This window comes from Arvicanthis niloticus, chromosome 20 (assembly GCF_011762505.2).
Source record: "Arvicanthis niloticus isolate mArvNil1 chromosome 20, mArvNil1.pat.X, whole genome shotgun sequence".
Taxonomy (NCBI): domain Eukaryota; kingdom Metazoa; phylum Chordata; class Mammalia; order Rodentia; family Muridae; genus Arvicanthis; species Arvicanthis niloticus.
In genome coordinates, this window is record NC_047677.1 from 25704655 (window position 1) to 25722202 (window position 17548).

Here is a 17548-nt window from a genome sequence, read left to right on the forward strand (position 1 = left end):
ATGTCAAAGCCTATTTAAATGGCTGTTCTAAGAGCTGGACATAGTGGCACCAAGCCTGTAATCTCAGCACTCCAGTGGAGGCAGGAGGATTAAGAGTTCAAGGTCTTCCTTGGCTTCACAGTACTTAGGCCTAACCTGGGCTCTGTGAGACTCATTAAAAACAAGAGAGGCTTGCAGAACAGGAGAGTTTGAATTTAGAGAGGCATGCCTTTGGAGATAGACAAGAACTGGTTCCGATTTTCTTGTTTCCTCTTAAATCTTAGGACAAGTACCAGTTGTCCCTGGTACAATGTTGACAAAATTATATGGTGAAATCTCATTCCTATTCTTGACTGGGGCATTCGGGGACTGTCTATACAGGTAACAAGTAATGTCAGGGTCAGGTCTGTTGGGTTTGTTTGTTTGTTTGTTTGTTTGTTTTTCAAAACAGGGTTTCTCTGTGTGGCCTTAGCTGTCCTGGAACTCACTCTGTAGACCAGGCTGGCTTTGAACTCACAGAGATCCCTCTGTCTCTGCCTCCTGAGTGCTGGGATTAAAGGTGTGAGCCTCCACCACCACCACCAACAACTTGCCTTGTTTGTTTGTTTGTTTGTTTGTTTTTAACTCTCCGATTTTATTTTATTTTTTTGGTAGTGTTGGGATCAATCTTAGGTTCTTACACAGGCTATACAGACACAATTCCTCAGCCCCTCCACTTTGAAGGCAACTCAAATGGAACTTCATTTGGGCTTCTTGTTTTATTACAAAAACTGAGGTACAACCTGAAAAGTAATTGGAACTAGTGCTAGCATGGGGACGCTGCGGAGTCCCACTGTGTCACCCTTAGTGCTGTCTATGTCACTGCTAAGTGGCTGCCCACAGTTGACACCTTGAAAGTCAAGGGTCAGGGCTCTTGCGGCCCAGTACTCTGAGCTTCTAACCCCTCCCAATCCTCTGGACCACGCCCACTTTCGGAACTGCCTTCTTTTTTTTTTTTTTTTAATAGACCATCTCCACCTCCGCCCCTGTTCATGAGGTTCTGCTTCATTCTTTGCTCGTGGACACAAGCATTGGGGAATTCCAGTAGGGTGCCCTCTGGGCTCACACCTGTATCAACGACTAAAGAATAAGGTGTTAAGGAAAAAGGATCGAAAAATCCGTGAGCCCTTTGTGAGAGGGGCATGTTGGTCCCTGCCTCCAGGAAGGAAGATTCTCTGTCCTTTTACATACAGAAAGGAGGTTCACTTCTTCCTCCTCCTTCCAGCTGTGGAAGCTCAAACAGTCAAAAATGCCCCCCGGCCCCGCCCCCGCGTCATTAACTGGGAAACCAGGCTAACAGGGCGAGGTCCCTCCCTCGAGAGGCGGTAGGGGGGTGTAAAGGTGCCACTCTGTATGGAGCTGGCACAGACCCCTTCCCCCAGCTTCTGGCTGAGAGGCAGCAGGAGCAGAGCTTTGAGTCAAAGCTGCAGCTGCACCAGCCTGGCATCCTGCACCCACAGCCCAAGCCGAGGAAGCTGGCAGCCCGCCCCAGCCTGACTCATATTCTTTTTCCAGGTCTGACCCACAAAATCCTGGACAGCTGCCCCTCTGACGCATGGAGAATGTGCCTTCCTGAGAGAGGAATCTGTAAGGGTTAAAAAAAACAAAAAACAAAACAAAACAAAACAAAACAAAAAAACAAACCAAAAAACAAAAAACCCAACTGTTGCCCAGCTCCCACATCCACGGTTCGGTGCCACGTCCCACATGCGTCTGCATGCTCTAGGAAAGTGAACAGTGACCCATCCAGACATGGAAGCTCCTCTGGTACTTTCTGTCTGCATGGCCAACGTGGTGAGTCTGGGTCAAGTGTTGTCCATTTACTACAGTGGCCAAGAGCACACGTGGACTTAGATGATGGGTTTGAATTCTGGCTGTGTGGCTACGGATAAGGCCCCTGACCCTTCTGGGGCCTCATTTTTGCCATCTGTAAAATGCTATCTAATGTGAAGCAGTTGGGCCAAAGATGCTTAAACAAAGATCTCTCAGACACTCGGCTGCATCCTTGGAAACAGGGGCCTGCTTATCAGCTTTTCTCTCCCATCTAGGACACAGCTTCACTTTCCAGGCACTGACTCCTGGGCTAGACATGTAGCTCGTGGGTAGAGTACTTACCTAGTATGCACAAGGCCCTGGGTTCAATACTCAGCATCTCAAAAATGTGGGCATGATGACACGCCCTTGGAATTCCAGCATTTGGGAAATGGAACAAGAAACGCATGGCTATACAGTATTTGAGGCCAGCCTGGACTACATGAGGCCTGTATCCAAAAACAAGCGAACCCTGACTCCCAACAGGAGACCAGGCACCTTTCCTAAAGGAAAAGAGACTCTGAAAACTCAGCACAGAAGTTGGGTACAATGATATTGGCCTGAAATCCTCATAACACAATAGGAGAGGCGGGAAGTTGGGAAACAGAGTCTCGAAAAAGGATTGCAAGGCAGCTTCTGGCCCTGCTACCTGGTGGGGGGTGGGGGGCAGCTATAAGACTGTGGGCATTGAAGGTCTCCAGGAGCCCAGGAAAGGCAGGCAGGTAGGCAGCAGACAGAGAGATGCAATGATGTCAGGTTTCCCTCAGTGACTCAATGGCTTAGCCTAGGCTATGAATAGTGAGCTTTATGCTGTGGCTTCCAGGCCATCCTCTCTTCTGAGTTGTCTTGGCATCTCTCCCTTGTCACCTCTCATTCTCCCTGCTATGGAAATTCACAACCACAGTCTCTATATCCAAGCCCTGGGCACAGCCTCAGCCAGCCTCAGCCAGCCTCAGCCAGCCTCAGCCAGCCTCAGCCAGCCTCTACTTTGTGGCGACACTTAAGCACAGACAAATCCAGGGAGCCCGGCCTTTCTCTGAGTGCTCGTGGCTGGGTAGCCTCAAGGAGCAGTTTGCTCATCTGACAAATGGGGACCCTGCTAGCAACCTTGATAGTTTGAACAGAGGCTTAGTGAGGGCGCCAAGCATGTAGCATGCAGCAAGGTTTGTCATGCCAAGTGAGGTATCTCAGGGGAGCTAAGGTACAGACTCAGTTTACTTTTTAGCTGCCTTTGAAAATTCATTAGAGTCAGGCACAGCGGCATGTATCTGTAATCCCAGCACTTGGGAGGCAGGGGCAGGAGGACGGCCTTATGTTCAAGGCCAGGTTGGTCTACATAGAAGGCTTCTAGCTTAGCCGGAGCTTCACTGTGAGCTTCTGCTTCAAACAGCAAAAACTACACGCATACAGACATACAGTCTCCAGTTCCCAACAGCAACACACACACACACACACAACACACACACACACACACCTGTATATAAAGCAGCTCACTTTGCTTGGTGCTATGTGCTAAGCACAGCACTAAGAAAACATTTGAGCTGGTAAGAGATGGCTTGGGTGCTTGCTGCCAGGCCTGACACCTGGGCTCATTCCCCGGGACCCACATAGTGCTGACTGCAGTAAGATATTCTCTGGTATGCACACACCAAATAAATAAATAAATAAATAAATAAATAAATAAATGAATGAATGAATGCAATAATAAAAGCCTTTGTGTCTTAGTCTCACATATACTATATATGCTGAGTTCCATCAGTGGGGAAACTGAGGCACAGGAAAGGTCAGCAGTTTGGCCCTGCTCCCTGACAGTAAGGATGAGCACAGGCAGGCAGGTTGTCTCTAGAGCCTGCACATGTAGCCACGCTCGGCCTTGTCTCTTCTTTCTTCCTGCATCCTGTGAACAGTGCAGCCCGGCTATGCTCCTCTTGGTCCCTGCAGCACATCTGAGCATCCTCACCTCTGTTTTCCCAGAAGGCTTCCTGTATGAGAAGAGCCTTCTTGAGTCCTTGTCACACAGCAAGAATCGGCTGAGACAAGAGAGGCGGTCACCAATGTCCCTCTCATCTCTTTTTCCAGAAGGACCTCCCCCTACTACCAGTCCACCATACATAGTGTTGAGTAAGATGAGATGCAAAGGGTCCCTGAACCCCAAAATCTAGACCTACAACTTCTGAAAGGACAAACTGGGGTCTGCAAATGGAACAACAGAGCAAGTGGCTCTTCTCCTCCCTGTGCCTCAGTCTCCTCAAAGAGACAGCCTCAGAGACCTGCTTTGCCTGGAGCTCAGGAATAGACCATGGAGAGGTTGCCTGAGTATCTACAGAGAGGAGAGGCCTAGACCTTGAGGGCTTATGGGGCTGAGCGGAGAGCCTAGAGAATACCCATCCAGGGACCAGCAGCCTGGCACAAAGGGACAGGCTGGGCAGGCAGAGATAGATGGAGAAGCCTCTTGAGGGTTTCAGGTCCATTACTAGGTAACGAATAGATAGGTCAGGAGTCTAGGGGTCGGCTGTCCCTGCCATTCTCTGTTGTTTCCATTCGCCATGATCTCCCTTTGCTTACTGGGGTCATGCTGACCTGGACTACCCTAACACCTCTGCCAGCTGCTCCTACTTCACATCTGTAGCTCTCGCCTTCTGTACTCAGACAGTACACAGCACACTCTTTGTATGCCCTGGACAGTACTCAGCACAGGAGACACAGATGAGTAAGGTCAGACAATACCGTCATCAGAGTCACTATCCAGCAGAGCCCCCTGGCCACAATACTAACAGCCACCATGTTATGGGATAGAACGGACATGCAGGCTCTGTGATGGGAGCCATCCAGCCAGGCTTCCAGGAGAGAGTGACATGCATGACAAGGGGGAAGAGGGATGGAGGAGGTGGTATCCTGGGCAGCTAAAGAGGCTATGGGGTTCAAGCTGTGTGCCCAGGAAATGAGGGGAGCTTGAAATACCAGAGAGGAGATTGCCTGCAGGCTGAAGCAGCCATGTTCCACAGTTCACAGGCCATAGAAGCCACCCAGGACTCTGCATTGCTGAAATAGCCATGGGGAAACTGAGGCTTTGCCTTATCCTCTCTTCCTGGCTCCGGAAGCCACTGGTATAGATACTAGGCCTGATATATATAGATTGCTCCATGATCTGAGATACCAACTGGGGTCAGATTTGGAGAGTCAGAACCATTATTTCCTCTTAAGGTCCTCAGTGACATGTGACACCAACCTCCTGGATCCAGCCCCTCAGCTGGACCCTCAGACACAATCTGGCCCCCATGAGACTCCTTCCTCTGGGGACAGCCACATGAAGACAAATACACACCTGCAACTGTTTGGTTTCAGACCCCAGGACAAGGGACTCAGGTACATATTTTACATAGCACAGTAGATCTGGCCTCCAGGTTCTCCCAGCATCCCTCAGTCCCTTCCTGGCATACCCCGCCCCCAACCCTGAACTTTCCAGCCCAGGGGCCCAGAGGATCTTCCTGTATAATCCAGACATTTTGGTCTCCACTACCCACCCCCCTTCTTTCTTTGTGCCTGAGCTCTTTCTCTCTCCCCTCTCCCTACCTTCTCTTTCTCCCTGTGGTGACTTCGCTGGTCTTCCCTGGTCCTTTGGGCCAATGAACTTGCCAGAGGGCAGCTTCTCAACAAACCTGCCTTTAATATATTCTAGTCTGGCTTGAACTGGTTCAGTTCACTGGTGGAGAAATAACCTATCGGTGATGTCATGGTGAGGCAAAGATCTGCCAGCTTAACAGTCATGGATGTGGTGGGGCTTAAGCCTAAAAATGGTGATGGTTCCAGTGACCAGCTCGGGAGCTGCCTGGGGAGCCATTAAAGGCATGTGAGAAGAATCAGGGGTGGTGCTGACATACCAAGTGTTGGAGCTTCTGGTTCCTGTGGGCCCTGCCCTCAGACATCAACACAAGGTGCGAAAGGGGTTAGCACTGTCCATAGGCCAGGGAGCTCCATTCACTCTCAGAGGAGAAAGACCTCCCCGCTTGAGACATTTGGCTTCTAGCTTTCTTCTCCCTTGGAGTTTCTTCAGACTTGGGCATCTGCCCTTAGCACTCAGACTCTGGCTGTCTCCAGAGAGGAGATGAAGACCACAGCCAGCCCAGGCGGCCTGTGGTTTGTGTGCTTTGAGCTGTGAAATTCTTTGCTGAAAATTAGAGCAGTTGCAGCTGGGGGGGGGGGGTGGGGGTCAGGGGTGTGGACTGCACGGGGAGTTGGGGGCGGAGCACTTTTTTTGCAAACTGTTTCCTCAGCTAACACTGCTTTGGCTCAGGCACAGTAGCACTTTCCAGGATCTTGCAGATGGTGAGGCAGCTGGAGAGGAAGGGAGACAGGGAGGAAGGGTGGGGCCGGCTGACAGGTAGAATGGAGCTGGCCCGGGCACCTAAAAGTGCACTGTGTGGACACTAGATGCATACCAAAAGCATAGCAGCCCATGGAGGCACTGATACCATCTAGGCTGTAGGCTTGTGAGCTCTCTCTGTCTCTGTCTCTCTCCCTCTCTCTCCCTCTCTCTGCACCCCCTGTGTGTGTCTGCCTATCTGTCTCTGTCTATCTATGTCTCTCTGTCCCTAGGGTCTCATGTAGCTCAAGCTGGCTTCAAACTCTCTTTGTAGCCAAGGATGACCTTGAACTCCGGAGCCTCCTGCTTTTACCTCCAGAGTGCTGGAATTACAGGCATGGGTCACCATACCCAACTGTGAGCCTTCTAAAAAATGGCCCAGAACTATGCTCAGATGTCCAATATGTTCCCAAGGGAACAGGGTCTGCAGCCCCACCTGCATCCGGCCTCTCAGGGTTCCCTTGCTAAGCAAAGAACTCCATGTAACCCTGCTTTTAAACTGCTGCTGAAGGAATTCCACCAACTCTCGGAGGAGTTCACTCCTGCACCCTTTGAGCTGCCCGTGGGAAGACGTGATAGTCTTCCTAATAAAGTCTGGTTGAGGGTCTAGCACAAGGCTGTGCTCCCATAGTGGAGAATCAGGGCTCATCCAGTGTAGCCTATTGATCCAGCCTCAATATGGGTATCCCTGAGATCCTTTACACCCTTAACTCTATAAACAGCCATCACAGGGGCGTGCTAGAAAGACGCCAGGAATACCACATGCCTAGCATACATTGTGTCCAATTCTAGCCTCCGTATGCATTGTAACAACAGCCAGTCAAACCGAGGTTCCTAGTCCCTTCTTTCCGGAGGAAGAAGGGCTCAGGAAGGTTAAGTACCTAGCCCAGAGTGTTCTTAAATATGGCATAGTTTGCCTCGATGCTTAAGGTTGTGAGTCTGGGTTTGTAGCGGATTGTACCCGTAGATGATTTTGGAGTATATCTACATGTCTCGTGCTTACTTAATATTCTGTGTGTGGGTGCATATCTGAGTGTGTGTGTGTGTGTGTGTGTGTGTGTGTGTGTGTGTGTACGTTTTTGTGAAATGGTTTATACGTGGTAGTGTGGCTACTAAGCCCTTCTTCCCCTACAAGGCTACAAGATGGGTCTGGGGAGGGAGTTCAGTGGTAGAGAGTTTGCCTAGTGAGTGTGTAAGGCCCTGAGTTTCACCCTTACCACCAGAGGAGAAAAAGTCTGCAATCATGGGGGTTAGGGGGCACCCCGTGACTCCCTTCTCCAGCAGCTTGGTGGCAGCAGTACTGAGCACCCTCAGGCAATGCCCCTCTCCCAGGCTCCCGAAGTGTCCCGTTTATAGACCCCCGCTTGCACGGCCACATGTGAGAGGGCTCTGGCATTCTGCTTGGCCCTGAGTTGGAGATTGTGAGCACTGTCGACCTGCCCTCACCCTGGTCCCTTCTTACTGAGTGTGAGCTTTCAGTTCATTGAGAATAAGTTACACTTGCCCCCAGAGGGTCAGCTACCTATCTCTTTTTTTGTTTGTTTTGTTTTTTGTTTTGTTTTTTGAGACAGGGTTTCTCTGTGTAGCCTGGCTGTCCTGGAACTCACTCTGTAGACCAGGCTGGCCTCTGCCTCCCAAGTGCTGGGATTAAAGGCGTGCGCCATCACTGCCTGGCCAGCTACCTATCTCAAAGACACGGAAGGTCCACTAGTGCGTGTACTCTGAGGAGCCACACACTAGCAGCTTCCCTGAGAGGACCCAACTCTCCGACAGTTTTGTCAATCCAGAACACATCCGAAGAAAAGGAGTACATGGTCTCTAGTGGTCTTTTCGCAAGTGGACCCCACCTTGGAGAGATGGAAAATTAACTTTGATCCACCCACCCTGAAGCAATGTGTCAGATGCCCCAAAGCTGGTGAAAAATCCCTGCTGTTCTTCGCCCTCCAGGTCAAAGTACCAGCCTTCCTCCCAGACCAAGAACTTACCCAGAGAGTTGTAGAGCCGCAGCCCCAGGCTGTCCTTTATCCTTCAAGTGTCGCCTGATCCCAACCACCAACACAACCACCAACATCCAGTCCAGCAGCACAGGACTGGCTTGGCCAGGATGTGCTCCCTGGCTTTTGAGGTTCCTAAAGTCAAGGAGGTAGGGCGGGGCAAGGAGAGACAGGCATAATCTTTTGACAGACAGTCTAGGCTGGCCCCAGAAGCGGCTGTTTACTCCTGGCCACTGGGAGCAGCTGAGTGGGAAATTGGTTTGTTGGTTTTCCATACTTCCTCCAGACTTCCCACAGAGTCCTCAGGACCCTGGTGATGAATTGCCCAGAATTTGGAGAAACCGTCAATGCTCCGGCACACAGCCATCTTTGTGAAAAGGTGGTAACGCTCGCTCGGGAGGAGCCAGGCAGATGCTGGAGCCAGTTCCTGCCTCCACACTGGCTGGGGATCAAGAGCAGGCAGCTAGAGTTGGGACAATGGAGACAGAAGGTGCCTGGGCCTGCAGTAGAGGCCAACACCCTGTTCCCTACCACCCACACCCAGCTGTGGAATCCACAGATTTGGAGCAGGACAGACAGCTTCTTATCCTCTCTTTAGCCCTTAGAGAAGAGTGATAAAAAAAAAAATCTGTCCCGTTTAAGTGCTGCTGCCCTGACTTCCTGAGGCTTGAGGCTCTGAGCCATCTCTAGTGGCTAAGATGCCCTCAGTGCAACTTCCCAGTAATGGCACACAGTCCTTGCCAGGCTTTACCCTTCAATTGATAACATTCCCAACTCCCACCCTCCTTGGGTGTCAGGCACCAGGATGGGGCTGCAGGTACAAAGATAACCAGCCAAAGTGCTCTGTGGGGTGGTCCTCATCCCCACCTTCCCTCTCCACCCAGCATGTACATTCTTCAAGGCACTTGGACCTCCTCACACAGTGAGATTCTGTTAGATTGGGATGGGAGTGTCCACTGAGCTGCGTTCACCCAAGGCCTCTTTTATTCTTTTAAAGGTGCCTATTTTTCTCATATAATGGATACCGTATCTGAGGCCCTGAGTAGCTAAAAGCCTTGCTCCTCCAGGGGTGATCCTAACCCTCTGAGGTTGGAGGAACAGGACACCGGGTATGCTAAAACTCAGATGCCCAGCTTTGCCATCCAACAGGGGATACTGAAGCAGTGTGGCTACAGTTCCCTGTCTCATGAGCGCTTGGTCGTCCTATCCTCTTGTGCCCCATGGGATCAGACAGCTTATACTCTGTGGGCCATGTATAGAGAAGCGCAACTGGGGACAAAGAGAGCCATCATTATCCTCTCCCCTTGTTGCCTGGCTCTGCCTGACCTGTCCTTTCTGATGATGCAAAGAGACTGGCTCTCTGGGGCACATGGTATGGTAAGAAAGATGGCTATGGGCATCTACCAGGGAAATGTCTAGTGAGGAATAACTTCCTCAGACAGTAGTGTCTGCTATCAAGGGCAGAACAGGAACGAAGGGATAGATGACACACAGCTCAGCCACAGGACAGTCATAAGGGACCGTTTCCTCCATTCACAGCTGAGTAGGGCATTGTCTCTCGTGAAGTTTCTGTACCATGGCCCTGCACTCACACCCAAACCCCCAGCTTCCTGCCTGCAGAGCCACACCAAAGGCTCCAGAAGCCGGGTACCACCCAGCCTCTGGTTTCCATGACTCCTCAGAGAATGTGGGAAAAGATAGACAGTCAGAGGCAGGCCCCAGAACCAGCGCAGAAAGCAACACCAATGCTTCTGCCTCGTTGCTACAGAGCCTATACAGACGGACTAGCATGGTGGAGTCAGCAGCACAATTCTGAAGTCAGACTCTCCAGGTTCAAATCCTGCCTTGGTCTCTTACCAAAACTGTGTGACTCTGAAAGATGTCTAATTTTTCTGAGGCTTAGTCTCCCATCTGTAAAAAAGGAGATGAAATAGAAATCCTAGAGGAAGCCGGGCGGTGGTAGTGCACGCCTTTAATCCCAGCACTTGGGAGGCAGAGGCAGGCGGATTTCTGAGCTCAAGGCCAGCCTGGTCTACAGAGTGAGTTCCAGGACAGCCAGGGCTACACAGAGAAACCCTGTCTCAAAAAACAAAACAAAACAAAACAAAACAAAACAAAACAAAACAAAACAAAAAAACAAAACAAAACAACAAAAAAAAAAACAAAAAAAAAAAAAAGAAGAAGAAGAAAGGAAAAGAAAAGAAAAAAGAAATCCTAGAGGAGCACAATGGCTCTCAGGAACAGCTTCTATGACGCTCCTGACTGCAGAAGACATGATGAAGGTGGAGAGGGGCTTTAGGAAGGGGGCCATATTCTACCAGGAGTTGGGAGTGGCCAAGCACAAACACCTCCTCTTTCCTCTAGGACCACAGGCCTGGCACTGCCCACGAATCTTGCTAATCCTGGCATTTAGGGCCCATTTCTTCCCGGTGACAGGCCAAGGCCACCCTCACATCTTTGTGGACTCTCAGTCCCAACTGCTGGCAGCCCCAGTTCCAGGAAAAAGGACTGTTTCTGCCCCTGGAGGGGGGGCCTCACACCAGCTGGCACAGAGGAAGAGTCATGGATACTCTGTAGCGGAACTGTGACCCACCTCTGCCTGATGCTATCACGTGCTACCCTCAAGTCAAGCCCCTACTGGAAGACACAGCTTCTATTGGACTCCTGTAGTCATTTTCTCCAGCCAGGCCAGCAAGAGTACATATCCCCAGTTCCACATGTCCCAGGGACTCAATTCCAGCGTGTGCTCACTGGCCATTCTCTTCCACTAACCCACCGGTGCCCAGGGCGAGCACATGGGAAGATTAATACAATCTATTAATTATACTGTCCATCGCAGAACTCCCCAAGTCTGGCAAACAGCACGCAACCCCTCCAATCCCATTCCTTCCCCCAGGTAGGCCAGACGCTGAAATGGAACCTTCCTCTTGCCCTGGGGAGGGAGAGGTAACCATGAGACACAGTGGACTCGACCTGACCACCACCCAAGACACCAGGCAGGGCTCCCTGCAGTCACTGAGGCTGCCTTTTCTTCAAGAGGATCAATGCCAATTCAGCCGAGGCTAGCTGGGCTCCCCTCAAGGAAAGTCCATAATTGACTACTAGTGCCCTCAATCGCCAGACCGCCACTTATTAAGACTGTGTGCCCTGCACTGCGCTAGTCTCAAGATCCTTGGGACATGCCCGGGACACTACAAATCAGAAACCGAGCAGACATTCTGGTGCAAAACAGGCCAACAGGCCTGGTTTCACCCTGACTTAAGTCTCAGCTCAATCCATGACCCCTTATATGACCCAGAGCTGAGAGTCCCCCCATAGAAGTTCCTCTGAGGAAGCACATCCGCCAGGGGAAAGGGTCTCTGCTTCCCTGCAACGCCCTGTCACGGACACCATGCAGATGTCAGGCACAGCACCAACACGCAGCCTTTTTCTTACAGCTTAAAGACCCCAGTCCAGAAGGACTTTAAAAGTTTCCAAATTACTGGCTCCGGTCTCCCCCATCTGCCTCCGGAAGGGCTGCGCATACCCAGACACATCATCCAGACACCGAGTTTCCACACTAAATCCGCCCCTGCTAGCCGGGGAGAAGTGACTTCAGTGTTCCGCTTCTTCCTCCCCGTTCCTGGGCCTCAGTGGGTCCCAGTGACGGCTTCCCAAAGTCCGGGCAGCTAGTAGTCCCCTGTTGTGGAGTTTGGGGCGGGGGGAAGGGGGCTGGTTTCAATGGTGGAAGGAGCTTCGGAGCCAGCAAAGAACCCAGAACCCAGCCTGGTTTAAAAGTTCCCGACCCTGGCTCCTAGGAGCATGCATTTCAGAATGTGCAGGACGGTCGGCTTGAAGGCGCTGAGATCCTCGCCTAAGGCTTGTGCGGTGACCCGGCCGTGGGTACCAGGCAGATGGGAATCTGGCAGCGTGGGGTTTTCTCCGCGCAGGGAACTCCCCTCCCGCCCTCCACCGGTCCCCTTCTCCTCCAAAAGTTTGGCGCGCGCTCTGGGATGCGGTCGGCGCCCGCCTGGGGCCCAGGAGGCGGTGCCGGGACGCGGGCTCCCCACTTACCGCGGCTGAGCCTCCTCCTCCTCCCGGCGGGCGGATCCGACTCTCCCGAGGCCGGCGTCCAGCACGGGCAGCATCTGCCCCCAACTGCGCCCTCGGCTCAGAGATGTTGGGGTCGCGCTCCCCACGGCTCCCACTCTGCTTCCCCGGCGAGTGCCGGCAGGGAGGCGCGGCCCGACTGGTCCCCTCGCTGGGCGGGAAGCGGCGCCAGGCGGGCGGTGTCCTAGCTGCAGGCGAACGATCGGTCCTACCCAAGACTCCGATCCCGTTAGCGGCCGGAGGCGGCCTTCTGAGCCACAGCCAAGGTTTCGGGAGCCCCGCGCCTCTCCGCCAAGCTCCCCGCCTCACTTCACACGCGCACCCGGCAACTTGGGGGCGCTCGGTGAAGTTAGCGCGGCCGCCCACCCGGCCTCTCGAGGAGGATGGAGGAGGCGGAGGACGTAGGGAGGAGGGAGGAGCCGAGAGGGAGGGCAGCAGCCACCCCTCGCCCCCCTGGGAGCCTAGCTCTCCTCGACCCCTCTGTGGGCCTTTGTTCCCGACGTGGCTGCGTCCCTTGGGACTCGCCGGGGCTGCTCCGATCCCTACCCTTGAGGACGAGGCTCCTTGAGGAGGAACTCCCAGCCCCAGGGATGGAAGTTCAGAGAGGAGACTTCGAGGAGAGTTGTCCTGCCCGAGCACCCCCATAATGCTGTCCACCCTGAACATGAGGACCTTCCTGTCCCTCTGAGGACGCTTCCTGGGATTTTGAAAAGGGACCGTACTCCTTCCCTGGGCAGCGACAAGTTACAGAAGTGTTCTTGATCCTTCTCACAGAGCCCCCAGAACAAAATGTGGGAAAGGGTCCTCACCAAGTGCACAGAGGGAGCTGGAGCCCCTTGGCATTATCTTAGGATCCCCTTGGACTGCTGGCACCCCTGAGGTGTGAGTCATGTCGCTTCTGAGTGGTGATGAGTGGCAGCTGAGTAGTGAGTATTGCTGGGTCTGTAAAAGGGCCAGTGTCGCTAAGACCACTGTAAAGGACTCAGTGTTGGACCACAAGCCAAACTTCAGGTTCTAGGTTCCAATGATGTAGCCTGCCCTTGAGGCCTCCCAGTCTTCCCTCGACTTCCTAGCCCTCTGTCTCCAGCTAACTCCAGGCCTGAGACAGCCCTCCTAATGTTCCTTAGGCTTTTGAAAGGTTTAGATAAAATAGACAATTGTCTATAAAGGAGAAGTGAGAAAATATAAAAAAGGAAACTTACACATCTGTCCTCGGCCCTGCTCTGTCAGGCTGAACGTTTATATCAGCGGAAGACAATAACAGATTCTGGCAGCGGATACAGAGCTAGACAGAATGGACAGCGGGACCCAGGTGGCTCCAAGACCTCCCTCTCAGGTCCCTAATTAGAAGGTTGGTACGATTTTGCCAACCTATTGGATAGCAGGGGCTTGATCGAAGTGCCCTTCACTATGATGTGAGACTCGCAGCTAGGTTCCAGCAAGAAAACCCTCACTGGCTGCCTGTGATCCGTAGCGTGTTGGAAAGACGAGAATTGGAGAAAATGCAGACCCAGCTCACTTCTAGGGGATTGATTCCCTGGCTCCCTTTTTCTGCTTTGGCCCTTGATAGACCACCAAGCTCTTTTACAGGTCTGGAGTTGCGCGCACGCGCACGCGCGCACACACACACGCACACACCACACACACACACACACACACACACACACACACACACACACACATGCACCCAACTCTACTTCTGTTTAGATGACAGCCTGTGAAGAAGATCAACTAAACTCTGTCCTGCTAGCCTCATGCAGAAGGCTTTCCCTTGGGGACACAGGGAGTCTTGGATTTTGTCACCCAAAATTTGGAATACACCTTAGGGTACACAAAGGCCAAAAGTTAGGCCTGTGTCAGGCTGAGAATGGAGCTTAACAGGATAAAGGGCTTGGCTTCAGTTCTCTAGCACTATATAAACTTGGGTGTGGTTATCCTCAAGTACAGGGAGTTCAAGGCCAGCGTAGAACACTAGAGACCCTGTCTCATATATATGTATGTATATGTCTATGTCTATGTATGTATGTATATGTGTATGTGTGTATGTATATATGTGTGTATGTATGTATATAAATGTGTGTATATATGAATATATGTGTGTATATAATATAATATAATATAATATAATATAATATATGGTAGTTGTAGTAAAAGTAATTTAACCTTATCCCGGACTAGCTTATGAATAAACAAGACTTAGATTTCCCAGTTGGAGTTAAGAGCAGCCCAGATGAAACATCGTAAGTAATAATAGATACTACTATGTCACTTTCTATAACAGATAGTACTATGTCAACAGTGTATTATAGGCAGTAGTGAAGACAGATATATGTTGAGAACTGCACTAGCCCACGTTCGGCGCCAAAAATGTTGCGGCCCTCTCCACTCCATGCTTGGCGGCCACTGTATCCTGGCCCCAGACAGAGTGTGATTCAATCCCATTTATTCTTCAGTCTCTCTTCCTAGTCCAAGTCCCAAGTCTAGCTGTACTCTCTAAAGAGTCTCCCTAAAGAGTATATCTCTCTGCCATCTGCCTCTGCCTTTTATATGTCTCACTTCTAAGCCATGCCTCTAAGTTACACCTTTAATCATGCCCTTAGGTCTTGTCTCTAAATCTGATCTCTAGGTCACACTCTTAAGTCACACACGTTTAATCTCACACACCTTTAATCTCATACATCTTTAATCTCACACACCCAAGGAAAGTCCTGGGTATCTAAAGCAAGATGTTATCAGAGTGTGCTCAGCTGTTGTTGGCTATTGTAATCCAAGTCTCTTGTCAGGGTATATGGCTCAAGATGGCTGCAAAGCTGATAGCCACTTTCTGCTAAAAGTCGGCCCCCAACAGATATACATCCAAACCAGTGGTTCTCAACCTGTGGATTGTGACCCCTTTGAGGGTTGAATGACCTTTTCACCAGGGTTGCCCAAGACCATCTGAAATATCAGATATTTACATTACTATTCATAACACTAGCAAAATTACAGTTCTGAAATAACAAAAGTAATTTTTATGGTTGGGGTCAGTACGTCATGAGGAACTGTAGTAAAGGATTGTAATTTTAGGAAGGTTGAGAACCGCTGATCTAAACAAATGCAAGGGTAGGGAGAACTAAAGTGCAGGGACCACCAGGCACTGTATTTGACAGCTGCCTGTCAGAACCTGCCATGCTGCTGCCCTGTTCTTTGAGCTGAAGACCTTACCTGGAATGCTCGGCAGATATGGAAAACACCCTTTCACCAGGCTTTGGGATACCAGGGCTCTTGTAGTAAACATTTAATCTCAGTTGGGGGTTTCTATCCCACCTTGGATCATTCAGTTCCCAGATAAAAGACATACGACTTTTACATTTATGACAAGCCTTTGATGCACTAGAGCCGGGTGGACATCTACCCTCTAAGCTATGGGCATCTACTTCCCTACCAATAACCCTGAGTTGTAACTTACCATGTTCCATCTGGGCCGCTCTTAACTCCATCTGGCCAGCCCTCATGACTGTGTTTCCATGACCCACCTACCTCATGGCGTCCTCTCCTCTCTCCACCTTCTCTTCTTCCCCCTTTGTGGTCCTGCCTCAGACCCCGAGACCGGCAAGCCAAGCCTCACCTAGCTCCTTCTGCCCAGCTATAGGCTGTAGGCATCTTTACTCAGCCAATAGTTTTACATTAAGGAGCAAGGTCACGTAGCATCACTTGATGTACACGAGGATTCTCATATCCCTGAGGCAACCAGACCTTGGGGGCTAGTGTTTAGCATTACAAAACATAGCAACAGAGCAAACCTCAACCCAGGGCAGCTGGTTCCTGGGCCTTCAGTAAAGGCATCTGACCTGCCACTGAGTGGAAAGGTCTAACCCAAGAGACTTAAGCACTTTTCATCCTAAAATACTCTCCAGGCTCAGTGTATGGTATTGTTTAACTAAGAACGGCGTCCCTGTCTTCCTCCCCTCCCTTCTCCCACTTCTCCCTATTTGAAAAACAGAAAGAACTAGCTGGCCAAGGCGGCTGGTGTAACCCCACTCCTCTGAAAGCCAAGGCGGGAGGATTTCGGTGAATTTCAGGTCAGCCAGGAATACACAGCAAGACTTTATATCAGTCAATCAAAAAATAAATAAGTAGGTAAATAAGAAAATAAAAATAAATAAAAATACAGCAAAAATGTTACATTAAGTGTGACCTCAGACTTTGCTTTAGCCAGTGACAAATGCCTTTAGCTGCAGGACTCTTAAATCTGAGACAGGTGAATCTCTGGGAGTCTGAGGCCAGCCTGGTCTACATAGTCTCAAAAAAAAAAGAAAGAGAGAGAAAGGAACAAAAAAAGAAAAGAGAAGAGAAGAGAAGAGAAGAGAAGAGAAGAGAGAGAGAGAGAGAGAGAGAGAGAGAGAGAGAGAGAGGGAGAAATGGCTCAGTGGTTAAGAGCACTGGGTGCTCTTCCAGAGATTCTGAGTTCAATTCCCATGGTGGCTCACAACCATCTGCAATGGGATCTGATGCCCTCTTCTGGTGTGTCTGAAGAGAACAATGGTGTACTCATATACATACATAAATAAATCTTTAAAGAAGAAAGAAAGAGGGAGAGACAGAGAGAGAGAGAGAGAGAGAGAGAGAGAGAGAGAGAGAGAGAGAGAGAGGCAAACAGAGTCTGGGCTCATGGCAAAGAAACCACTGTTATACCCTTTGAAAGAAGAGGTACTAAACTCCATGAGAGGTACCATGCTTGAGAAACCCCCTACTGCAGATGTCCTGGCTCAAAGAATGAGGGGCTGGAGAGCAGCTTGGTGGCAGAGCATTTACCTGGCAGGCACGAGGAGGCTGTGGGTTCTGTCCTCAGTACTGCTAAACAAACAAAGTATAGACGTGGATTACTATGCACGTTTAAAGTCTAGTATTGTGGTGGACTTGGAGCAAAAGGATAAATGATGTCACGGTCAGCTACAGCTTCAACACTGCTGCGTAACAAACACCCTCCGACTCTTCACACTTAACACGACAGATGCTGGCCTTCCTCATTTCCAGCTCTCTGGCTGCAGGTGGATTCTGTTTCAGGCAGGGAATAGCAGGACTCGAGGACAGTCTAGGCTTCCGGCTGAGTTCAGGTCGCCTTTCTTTAGATCCACACCCACGTGGGTCAGTAGCTGCACTAGAATACAGTCTTCTCAAAATAGATCAAAAGAATAGAAGATACTTGAGAAAACACACATGTACCGTGAATGCAGAAGCTCGTGTCACTGGCTAAAGCAAAGCCCGAGGTCACACTTAACGTAACATTCTG

The 17548-nt window shown here is 50.7% G+C and overlaps 1 protein-coding gene across 3 annotated transcripts in view; it reads right to left on the reverse strand.

Moving 5' to 3' along the window:
* Chst3 (carbohydrate sulfotransferase 3) overlaps positions 1 to 12666 on the reverse strand; it is a 36743-nt gene extending 24077 nt beyond the window's left edge. The window contains exon 1 of one of the 3 annotated variants that reach the window (XM_076917132.1): positions 12241 to 12666. The gene's annotated coding sequence lies outside the window, so the exon portion shown is untranslated. Of the gene's footprint in view, positions 1 to 5403; positions 5984 to 8178; positions 10081 to 12240 lie in introns of those variants that run through there. The other 2 variants (XM_034523705.2, XM_076917133.1) reach the window with 2 other exon arrangements.
* Between the last annotated feature and the right edge of the window lie 4882 nt (positions 12667 to 17548).